The following is a 12,500-nucleotide window of genomic DNA, read 5'->3' as shown; positions in this document are numbered from 1 at the left end:
TATTGTAGTAAACACACTTCTCTGAACCCTGAATCTGTGGGTACAGTCCACACATCACCATTCTGAAACCTGAAGGTGGCAACCCGAGCCCCCCTGCCCGCAGCACTGGTCAGTTAGCACCTTCTGTGATCATTCTATATAAACCCTGGGTTACTAGAATGCATTAAGCCATAAGCAGTAGACACCTCAGTGATGTAAGTGCTTCCTTTACAGCTATGAACCTGTTACTGTTCTTGCCCCTTTTCCCCTGTTAACATTCTCAAGAAAGAGGGTCACCTTCCATGGGTAGCATTGTACTGTATTATTTTGGTCTAGAAATACCTTGCCATTGCTTGGATCTTCACTACCACAAACCAACCCTTTACATACCAAATTCCCTAACAGAACACTGATATTATTTTCCAACATTAGGCATGTTCTCTAACTCTTCGTTTGATGTACAAGACCAAACAAATAGGACGGAGACCTGGGTACAAGCAAGCAGCACCATCACTGAATCTGAGGTCCTCGCCTGCTTTCTGTATGTCCTTTTTCTTATTCACTAAACTATCTCTACTACTCCTAATCAGGAAAAGCCTCTTAACCCCTTAAGTGCTGCCTCAGTGCATTGGCCGACGGCAGCACTACCTCCCCAGTGCTGCGCCCGACCATTGGACGTCCATTCAGCACTAGTTCCAATGGACAGCGCAGCACTGGGGAGGGATGTTTACGAGCATCTATGAGGTTAATAAGTTATCAGTGACTATAAGAACCACTGCCTTTACCACAAAGTTTCACCTATTTTTCTTCGATATTTTACCATTATCAGAAATTGGGTTATTAAATATGAAGCATACCAGCTTCATAAACATCATCTAGTTGGATCAAAGCAAACAATTTATTTACCTTCGGTAATGCTCTTTCTGGTTGAGACTTTATTTAACCACAGGTTCCTAACTTTTTGAATATTCCCCTAGAACTTACATTGGATCCAGAAAATCTTCAGCAGTACCCCTGTGCGATGGCAGGTGGCGCAAGACGCTACGCATAGACATTGTTCCATGCCGGAATTAAAGTGCACCAGCCTATATAGGTGCCACCCATGAGTGCTGACATCCGCTGCTTTCTGACTCCCCAGACGCAGAGCCAACATCAGATTGGTTGAGACCAGTGTGCAAAAACCCATTGCAGGAATTTTCTAGGTGGGAAAAGGTTCCCTTCACATTCACAGAGCGGGGACGTAGGGAGGAGGGAGCTGGCTGAGGCTGTGAGGATTCTGCCAGAAAGAGTGTAACTGAAGGTAAGTAACTTGTTCTTCTGATAGACATGTAACAGCAAATTCCTCACCTTTTGAATACTCCCACAGATGTTAAACTGGATCCTGAAAATCTTCAGCAGTACCTCTGCACGATGTCAGTTAGTACCAGAAGCTCTGCATCAGCGCAGTTTCCCAGGAAGTGATGTGCACCTTTCTATATGGGCGCCAACCATGAGCATTGACATCAGTTGCTTTCTGACTTGTCAGAAACAGAGCCAACATCAGATTGCTTTGGACCAGTATGCAGAAACCCAAAGTGAGACCTGAGGAGTTTGCAGTTAGAGTCTGTACCAGAAACAGTGTTACCAAAGGTGGTAGCAGCCTTTAATCCGGTGGATTGAGCCCACTGGGGGCTGCTTTTCGCAAGTGCATAGCAGATTTTAATGCAGCGTATAATCCGAAAAGAGATTGTCCTCTTCTGCACTGCCTTCCTTTGGTCAGTGAATCCAATAAAGACGTGATGGTCCACCTGTTGGTCTCTGGTACAATCAATATAAAAGCTGAAACTTTTTTAGATCCTGTCCAGTCGGCAGAGTCCCTCTTCTTCCTCACAGAGGTGAGGTACAAGAATGAATGCCGGAAGAGTGATATTCTGACTGATATGAAAGCGGAGTGGTGTGGCTCACTGGTTAGAGGCGGCAGACCCGGGAGCAGAGGACGGCCCGGGACCAGGGTTCAATTCCCGACGCGGCATGGTCGTGGACCAGGGTCAGCGGACCCGATAATTCTCACCTCGGTGCCTACTCTAACCAGGGATCACACTCGGCAACTCTGGGCATTAGCTTGCCTCATCTCCACAACGGCCCCCCACATACACCGGGGATGCCTGGTTTCACCTAGGAGATACCCAGCAGGGCCCATCTCACAGGGAAAGCCAGGACGGGTTCCCCAGCGGTCTATTGCGCAGAGATACTCCTTCGGGAGTCGATTCTAGCGTGTTAGAAACCCGCAATTAAATTAAATTCATAACCTCCGTAAAGAAGGAGACTTGAGTCCGCAGAACCAGCTTGTTTGGGTAGAAAGTAGGGTATTGCAGGTTGACAGACTGAGCCTGTAACTTGCTCACTTGGTGCGCCAATGTTACAGTGACAAGCACAACTGTCTTGAGGGTAAGGACCCCGAGAGAACAGCTGTGAACAGGTTCATAGGGTGCACACACAAGGAATGTGAGGACTAAATTTAAATCCCATTGGAACATAACAAACGGAGATGGGGGAACATATATTGAAACCCCTCAAGGAAAGGCATTGGTTATTTGGGCAGCGAAGTCCAGCAACCGTAAAAAGGCTAAAAGAGGCCACAAATACTTTTTAGTGTCCAATGCAAAACCTAGCTGGACTAGGGTTAATACCAACAACAAAACTTCAGGCAGTTTGGCATGGAGTGGATTGATCTGTTTAGAAAAGCGCTAAGCCACAAACTTATCCTAAGGTCAGGCATTTACAGATTTGATTGAGGGATGCTGGTTTCCATGATGACAACTTTGAGAGGAAGCTTGAAAGCACTCAACTGTCTCGAAGCATTGAGGTGTAGGCTGTGCAGGTTTGGATGCAGAACCCTGCCCTGCTGCTCAACAGAAAATCCTCCCAAAGTAATGGAAGAAAAATGCGCATGCCCATGTGCCCAATTTGGGAGAATAGGATGACTTGGATCTAGTTAGTCCTGATCTTCTTCAGAAGTCAGGGCAGAAGAGGTATAGGCAAGAAGGCATAAAGGAGTACTGAGTTCCATTTGACGTGGAACTTGTCTCCGAGTGAGAGATGCCTAGGAAACTCCAAAATGCATAAGTGCTGAGCCAGGGATCTCCCTATTCGCGGAATAGACCCTGTGGAACCTACAGATGTAAGTGCAATTTGTGACCCCCAAGGTGTCGAAGGCTCAGTTTCTCCAATCGGGTGTTGCTGGAACCCATCAGGTGATGAATCACGAGAAAAGTTTCTTGGCAGTCTAGCCACAACTATAGCCCAAAAGGTTCCTAGCGCAGGGTCCACAACCCCACCCTGCACTGCATGTTGCAGCACTACATGACGGTGGTGTTGCCCGTGAGCATCTACACTAGCTACTTTTTGATAGATGGTAAGAAGGCTTTCAATGCAAAGCAGATGGCTCGCCACTCCAGAATAGTGACATGGAGCTGGGTTTCCATCGAACACCAGATGTATCTGACCGTCACCTCTCCCAAGTTGCCTCCCCAATCCAGAAGCGATGCATTGGTCTCCACTGTAAGCTCTTGCTCAGGTAAAGAGAGTCTGCCACTGACCTAATTGTGGTCCCACAACCTCCACTTCAGAACCCTGAAATAGATCGGAAAGATCCCCCAGGTGCTGTGCCCTCTTGCAAGCTTGACCAGCAGGGTACAGGAGGGCATCAGTCTCAGTAACCTCAGAGTCATCATCACTGAGATCTAGGGTAGAGGTTGAAACATCAGGATCAAAGCCGGAATGATTTGGATTCTCCACTCTAGGAGATTGATGCAAAACTCCACAGTGTCCAGAATAGCTCAGATGAAGTCGGCATCTGCAAAGGAGTCAGGCGTGACACTGGCAAGTCAAAAGTGAATGCATGGAGGTGGGTGACTATTACCTGGGGTGAGCCTTCCTTCAACAGTCAGTCGTTGAGGTGGAGGAAGGCTGGAGCCCCCGACTGCTGAAAGTGTGCTGCAACCTCCATCATCACTTTCATGAACAATAGAGAGGCGCTGAAGAGGCTAAAGGGGAGTAGAGCAAACTAAAAAGGCACCTAGCCTTTCAGGGATGTGGTAATAAGCATTCTCGAGGTCCAACACTAACATCCAGTGTCTAGGGTGGAGGGCAGACAAAACCAGAGACAGGTTGAAATCTTGAATTTGTCCTTCTTCAGGAAGGTACTTAGAGGGAGGACTTTAGATGGGACAGACCTATGTCCTTTTTAAAAACCAGGAAGTCCTAGACTAACAATCCCAACCCGCTTCTGGTGTCGGTACCCTCTGTACGGCTCCTCTGGTAAAAGTAGCCTACACTTCCTGCTGTAACGGGACAGATAGTCCTCCATTAATAAGTCTGAAGATGGTGAAAGATGCAGTGGAGTTGCAAGACATGGTAAGGAGTAACACAGCTGAACAATTTGTGGGGCCCACTTGTCCGAAGTTATTGCCTGCCACCCTTGCAGAAAATGTTGGATCCTTCCTCTGGCCGGGTGATTGTGTGCCTTCAAGGGAATGCTAAAGAGACTTTGGGGCTGCAGCTTCTGCAAGGGCGGAAGACTGCACCGCACGCTGCCTCTATGCTTGGTGGATACTGCAGCCACAAAAAGACTGGGGGGGTTGTTGCACTGCTGGCTGGACCTGTTGCAATACTGAAAACCCCAACCACGGTAGAGTGAGGGCAAAATTGTTGATACGGTTGGCATTGAACAACAGAAAGGCCCAAAGAGAGCACTGTGGCTCTGCTGTCTTTAAAGGTCTCCAGAGCTGAATCTGCTTAGTTTTCAAAAAGACAGGAAAAGTCGAATGGCATGTCCATAAGACTGGTCTGAAAGACCTCCTGAATAGTCAAAGGACAGCAACCAGGTCTGCCTAATAAGGGTCACACTGGTGTCTTTGAATCTATCAAGCGAGTCAGATGTGTCCAGCCCACAAAGGTTAAAAAACGTGTCTGCATCACGACTGCGAGAAATTGGGTTATTGGTTAAGGGGATGAAACCTTTCTCAAGCAATAACCACAATCCTCTTCAGTGTGAACCACAAAAGTCACTAAATTAAACTGTGCTTAACCCTCTGGTAGCTTGGCACAAAATCAGTCAAGCTTAACTTGGAGGCAAAGTGTATAGTATTTGCATAGCACAAAAACAGTAATAAGGTGAAAACACAACACATTTAAAATGTCACATCAATCTATAAAAATCGAGTAGATTTTAATAAACAGAATGATTCCAAAACAACAAAAATCCAATCAGTAGAACTGACGCCACAAAGCACAAAGAGCCAACTGTGGTTATCTGGTCGCACAAGACTGGGCAAATGTACAAGTTGAGGCTGACCTCGATGGAGCACGTGCCGAACCGAGTTCAGCCTGCTGGACCATGTACCTGGTTTTACTTGGGCTGAGATGTAATGTGTCCCACTGTATTGAAGTTACATCATTTCCAATGGGGTAATTTCAGTATTTACTAATTAATCTTGTGATGCAAAATTAATTACACCAGCTTGATTAATTAAGAGTAATGTTGGGCAAAAATCCTATAGCAGGACACAGAAATAGCAACTAAGAAAGAGCGAGTGCCTGTTGACTACTACTGTTCATGTCCTGTAGCATTTAGTGCTATTTTCTCTGCATAAAATGCCTCCTCTGGCCCATTTTGGATGCAAGAGTGCCTTTTGCACTAAGAAAATAGCGCTAAATAATGGATTATGCTTCCCATGTAGTTACACGTAATTATGAGCAATTGTGCAGCAATTACGAGTAATTACACTAGAGAGAATTACATCAGTTATGCTCACCCCTAGTTGAGATGCGCCATTCTGGGTCAGTTAAAATGAGGCCCCTGATCAGGAGTTGCGAGATGCTGAGCTGTGAGGCCTGCAATGCGAGGTCCTGCATTGCGTTGCCTATCGTTTCCTCAGTTCTGATGAGGAAGCCAATATGGAGCTGCGAGGAGGTGTGATCCGAGGTCCTGCGTAGAGTTGCATTGATTTTTCCAAGAACCTTCAATTGGGCAAGGAAGATAACACTCTGATGCCAGCCAAGGGTCCCGAACCGGAGGTGCACCACATGGGGATCAGGACTTACTCCAGCAGAGGCCAGCACCTGGGCACAGGCAAGTCCAGTTGGGTCCTGTCAACTGGGCAAGAATGGAGCTTGTTATGTCCCTGCAGCTCACACAGGAGGCCAGCCAGCTAGCCCTCGGAGTCACTCTGGTAAGTCTTAGGTACAAGGAGCAAGTGGAGGCTTCCTTCCTTAGACAGCATAGAAGTCCTTCCAGCAGCAGGGCAGCAGAGTAGTCCTCCTTCTGAGTCTTTCGCAAGTTCAGAAGTGTTCCAATGAGTCGATCAGGAGGTTCAATATTTTACCTTTGAAGCAGAGGGGGATTCCCTATACATCCCTCACCTCTGGTTCTGAAAAGTTCTTGCCTTCCCCTGTCAAGGCTCCAAGTAGTCTTGGGTGGCAAAAGACTGTTGCCAAGTTCCTTTGTGTGTGTACTGGAGGCACCCTTTTGAAATGTAAGTGGGGCAGGGAAAAGCTCCACCCCAACCATCCTAGCAGGATGGCCCATCCTGCCGAAACCTTGTCCCTCTTTGTCTCATTGTCTGAGAGGAATCCACAAAGGCCAACAGGTAAGCTAATCCCAGTCAGATGGCACAAAGGATAACAAAATGGCATCTTTCTAAAAGTTACAGTTTCAGAATTGTGACTTAAAATCTGACTTCACCATTAAAATACAATTCATTGGAATGCAAATATAATGTCCCAATCTGCTCCCAAACAAAGTTATCACTTATTAAGTGTAAAAGGTAACCCAATGTTATACTATGGGAGGCATAGGCCTTACAAAGTGAAAAGTGAAATTTTCACTACAAGGACATGTAAAACTTAAACCCTCCTGTCCGACTTTTTAATTACAATCCACCCTACCATATGAGCATTTAGGCCCTAGCTTAGGGTTGACTTGTATGTATTAAAAAATGAAGGTTTAGGACTGGCAAAATTCTTATTTTTCCAAGTTGAAATGGCAGTTTGAAATCATGTCTCAGGTGTGCCAATGCAGCATGTAGTGCAGTTTTGAACTGCCATTTCAACCTGGAAAAATACGACTTTTGTACCTCTTAGGATTAGGCGCTCATTTCAGCAGAAGCCAGCAGGACTCAGGCAGGTCCAGTCGCAGGTCCAGTGCAGCAGGTCAGCTGGGCAGACACAGGGAGGCCTCTGGAGCTAGTTATGTCCCTGTAAAACAGGTGGTCAGTCAGCCTACCCGTGATAGCCTGTGATGAAGGAAGCAGGTCCAGTCTTCCTTCTCAGACAGAATGGTAGGCCTCCTGCAGCAGGGCAGCCATCCTTCTGTAATATCCACAGGTCCAGGAATGTACTTAAGAGTTAGTCTGAGGGTCGAATACTTATACTAGTGCCAACTTTGAAGTGGGAGAAACTTCTTGACCCTGCCCCACACCCCTCATTTTGTTCTGTAATTTCATTCCCGCGGATGCCCTGGTCCCAGGAAGTCTGGAGTCACAAAAGGCTAGTGTGCTGAGGCAGCTTCTTTGAAGTGCAAGTGTAGCAGGTGACCGCTCATCCCCTTCCATCTAGTCAGGATAGCCCATTCTGGCACAATGAGCGCTGCAGGCCCACTAGTAGCGTTTAATTTACAGGCACTGGATGCATGTTGTACCATTTACTAGGGACTTAAAAGTAAATTAAATGGGCCAATTTGGTGAAAGCCAATTGTACTATGTTTTAGGGAGAGAGCACAAGCACTTTCCTACTGGCCAGTAGTGGTAAGGTGCACAGAGTCCTGAAGCCAACAAAAATTAATTCAGCAAAACAGGAAGGGTGTATGCAAAATGTTTGGTTGACAGAGCTTAGCTCAGGTCCCATAAGCATGTCTGTTAAAGTCTCATTTATAGGCAAAAAAGGTTCAGAACTTGTTTAGCCAGGCTGAAGCACCTGTGTCAAGATAGTGGTCTTTACTTCCTGGACAGAATGCTGAAAAGCAAGAACCACTGCCACCCTCCACACAACCATAGAGAGGGAGGCACTTTCTTCCTTGGCAGGGCCCTGATGCAAAACCAAATTACCATCCTACTATCAATTATCCTTCTGATAAGGCTGGGGAAACTCAACCCCAGCATCATAGCCACCATTATAAGAATCTGTGTCAAACAATTCATGTAGAACACAATCTCTTCAGGAGACCAGAGGCCTTGTGTCATAATAAGAATGGTGGCTAACCAGTTGCCGAGCAGTTATAGCAGCACATAGCCTTGGTTGAGGTTGAGAAGGCTCCTTCTCAGCATAAGAAAGCACTATGAGTTGGCTGTCATGATCCGGAGTTGATGGTGCCAGGAGTGTTGTTGGTGGGCCGTCGTCTAGGGTTGTGGAAATGACACTAATTGTATTCATTGCAATGATGTTATACTTGCCAACATTGTCACACATGCAGATTGCAACACTAAGAATGTTGTTTACAGTCTAAAGTGCCTGTGTGGCATTTTATATGTTGGGAAAACGGAAAGGAAAATTAAAACCAGAATTACATAACACAAAAGTAACATCAGAAATCCGAAGAAGAATTCCAGTGTTGCTGCACATCGGACAGAACAAGGTCATAACATCAGTCAAGTTCAATTTCAAATTCTGGAAATTATTAAATATTAATTTGGTACAGATAATCACAAAAAACTCTTAGAAAGAAATATTCTGGATCAAGCGTTGAATACCTTACAACTTAAAGGCATGAACAATAAATTAGAAATGTCATGTTTTCTTTAAACACATAACATTGTTCAAAATATGCTGTTTTTGGTTTTTACAGTATTTGTTTGGGGCATGTTAACAACAGCAACGGGCTGAGTAATGACAAACTATTTATGTACTAATGAGTACTGTCGGGTATAAGTGGTATATATTAGCCTTGTTTCCCATTAAGTGCAACTCTTTTCAAGACGGCACCCTTGATGGTTTTAAAATTCAGCACACTAGTTTGTTTTATTTTTTGTCATGCTTATTATTTTCACTTTTGCTATTATTCAGGGAAGTGATTAATTGTAACTCAATTTATTCGTTAATTATATCATTTTTGATGTACACTGTTTGTCTGCACCCGACTGATACAATCCAAGACACATGTAGGCCAGACATTTTCCACAGAGTTCATGAACATGGTGATCCAAGGTAATCTCTATAATTTCATTGTTACACCTTGCTGGCATGTTTTTTTTATTGCAAAATCGTGTAGAGTCCTCGGGTCAAATGTGCTAGTTATCTTGGCTTGTGTACACAACACAAACCAAGATAACTAGTAACTAGTGAAAGAAGTCCTTTAATTAGGATGTAATCCCATCCTCCTCCCCCGACGTGGCATGCTTCATCATCTGGAATTCTCCTCTTGGCGGGGACACCTAGCTCTGCCAAGGGCTACAACCCCCTCACTGTGAGCGAGTAGCTAAGGGATGTTTTGATTCCTATTCTGCAAAGATATACTAAAATACATCAGAGGTGAAACATTAAACTGGTAGGGTGACAGGCGCAGTGCAAAAGAAAATAGAACAGTGAAATGTGTGATGCTAAAACTAACTACGGGGAGTGAGAAAAAACTGTATTAGCTTCCTCTCTGTGTCAGGATTAAAAACAGTACACTTGCATTGAAAAATATTTACTGCATAGCACAAAAGGAACAGGTCTACATGTTTCGGCAAAGGCGTCCCAAAAAGGTGTTGCAGCCTTCTTCAGGACCTAGGGATAAAAGTGCTACTGCATGAAATACGTGCAATTAATAAAGAATATTTAAAGAATGTCATTGAGAATACAAAACCAGTAGTCCCAGATGAAGTGAACCTGAATTACTGGTTTGAACCTGTGAAAGACAAAATGTGACAGAAAAAGAAAATCAACAGCTTGTGTCTGAAGAACATTCACATATCAATACAGTGAGTCATAAGTACTCATCAGTGTAATGCCTTGAGAAGTACACAATTCAAAGAAATACACATTATTCTGACCAGTTATTTACGAGTAAAGGCCTCACCTCACCTGGCAACAGCTCAGGACGGGAGGTACTGCTCTAAAAGAGCAACATGCGCAAATGTCAGACTGGGTGCCGATATCTAGTCGGACACTGTCACAACATTAAAATGGATAAGAACAAGCTGTTCACAACATCAGCCACGACAGGCAGAAGCCTGTAGGATGACCTAAAGATCATGGAAGTTCATGTTAAACAGAACCACACAGATAGTGTGAAGAATGATCAACAAAGGCCAGTAGAGTGACTCTAGGGCATAGATGACATATCCTTATAATGTTAGTAATTGCAATGAAAACAAGCCATAAGAATAAAGCAGAATTGGCTTGTCTGCACTGAAAAAGACTTTCAATTACTGTGAAGAAAGATTGAGTAGCTTATATTAATAATACTGGTGCAAGTAAGTAAAAGTGGTGAGACGCAATCAGCTTAATCTCGATAAGGAGATCGTCACAGATGATAAGTCTGCACCAGAAAATGATTTCCATAACTTTGAGGGTATCGCCATCGTTTGTGGGAGTGCTAGAATGTTGTTTTCTTTTGTTATGAAATGAAATGAAATGAAATTGGGTTTTATAAAGCGTGTTACTACCCGGAGGCCTCGTAGCGCTGTGGGACGCAAGGATGGGGAGACTGCTATCTGATTTTAGTGGAAGAAAAGTGTTTTCAGGTTTTTCCTAAACTTTTGTAGATCAGGTTCACTGCGCAGTGTGGGTGGCAGGGAATTCCAGATTGAGGCAGCGTTCCAAGAGAAGGAGCGCCCACCCCACCTAGCCCGTTTGATTTTCTTAGTCGAGGCCAAGAAAGCTGTGCTTGAACGTAGTGATCTCGGCGGATGGTAGGGAGTAGCTAGGGAGCAAATCATTGCGGGGGCTTTATTCCACATGGCTTTGTGCATTATGCACATCGCCTTGAACTTTACTCTGGCCTGGATAGGTAGCCAGTGTAGTTTCCTCAAGGCGGTGGCACCCGAATGCCTTCGGGGCAATCCAAGAAGAAGGCGGGCTGCTGCATTCTGGGTTACTTGGAGTCTTTTTAACGTGCAGGACGGTGCTCCCAAGTAGAGAGCGTTCCCATAATCGAGACGGGACAAAACAATGGCCTGGACCATTATTCTTCGAGCTTGAAAAGGGAGGAGAGGCAGGACTTTCCTCAGCATCCTTAACAGGCCGAAGCATGTGGCGGAGAGTATAGTGGCTTGTTGATTAAAACTCAAGGTGTCATCTAGCCATACACCTAGGCTTTTAATCCGATCTTTTGGTTCTGGTGGAATACCCATGCAGGTCGGCCAGTCGATGGTAGGTCTTGGTACTGATGTGTTCCCCAGAAACATTAGCTCTGTTTTTTCCCCATTCAGCTTCAAATGGGACAAGGTCATCCATTTTGTTACCGCTTCTAGACAGCTACTCAGATTGTAGGGGGTGTTGCCTGGCTGATTAAGGGCTACCACTAATTGGGTGTCGTCGGCATAAGTTATGATTTCGAACCCAAACGGGTGCACGATTCCTGCCAGGGGTTCCATGTACACATTAAATAATGTGGGGCTCAAGGAGGAACCCTGGGGCACACCCTGATTGAGGGGCCAGATTTTATAATGTGTGGCCCCATCCACTACCTGAAATGTGCGGTCCTCCAAAAAGGACTTTAGCCATGTGATGGCGTTTCCTGTCACTCCCAGATTTATTAAGTGGGAGATTAGGATGTTGTTATTCACGGTATCAAAGGCGGCACTTAAATCCAATAGCATGATTTCTGTGGTGCCGCCTTGATCCATGTCTGCCGGGCTAGTTCTGTTATGGTCAGCAGGGCAGCCTCTGTCCCCAGTTATGGATTCCATCACCTTGCCACTCGTTAAGTATAAATAATTATAGCTCCTAGCGATAGTTGATTAGAAGGGGCTCACTTAAGAGTAGTTACGATCTTGGCCGTAGTACTGTGTCAAGCTATCTCATCAGTAACTATGCGCGTCACATGGAACAATGCCTGCAGGGGCGGCCTTAGGCATGTGCAAGCTGTGCACCTGCACAGGGCCACCAAACCCCAGGGCCACCACACCAATATATATCCTTAATATAATAATCCTCTGAGGATGGATACATATTTGCGCTGCGGCCTCTGGCTTTGTTTCACTTCCAAACACCCTGACCCCCCCCTCTCTTCACTGGCCTCCGCGCTCCGCCCCGCCAGACCCCCTCTTCCGGGGCCCCCTACTTACGCTCCCTGCCCAGGGCCACCATGAGCCTAGAGCCGCCCCTGATGCCCGATATATTGTGCAAACAGACATTAGTAGATATTAAAGATAATGTTAATAGAAAAGGCAGGTGTAAGCGAGTGTTAATAGGCCCATTATAATCATGGTGTCAATAGCGTGTTATCATGTAATGGTAATGACGCAGCCAGTAGGTTGCAAATAACAAATTGCGTATTGGAGTCAAGGAAAGTTTACATATAATGACTCCCACGTTGTGACAACCGCTTACCTGTCTGTCGG

The sequence above is a fragment of the Lissotriton vulgaris genome, chromosome 4_1, assembly GCF_964263255.1.
Source record: "Lissotriton vulgaris chromosome 4_1, aLisVul1.2, whole genome shotgun sequence".
NCBI lineage: Eukaryota > Metazoa > Chordata > Amphibia > Caudata > Salamandridae > Lissotriton > Lissotriton vulgaris.
The sequence above is the reverse complement of the archived record's forward strand: the minus strand, read 5'-3'. Positions refer to the sequence as shown.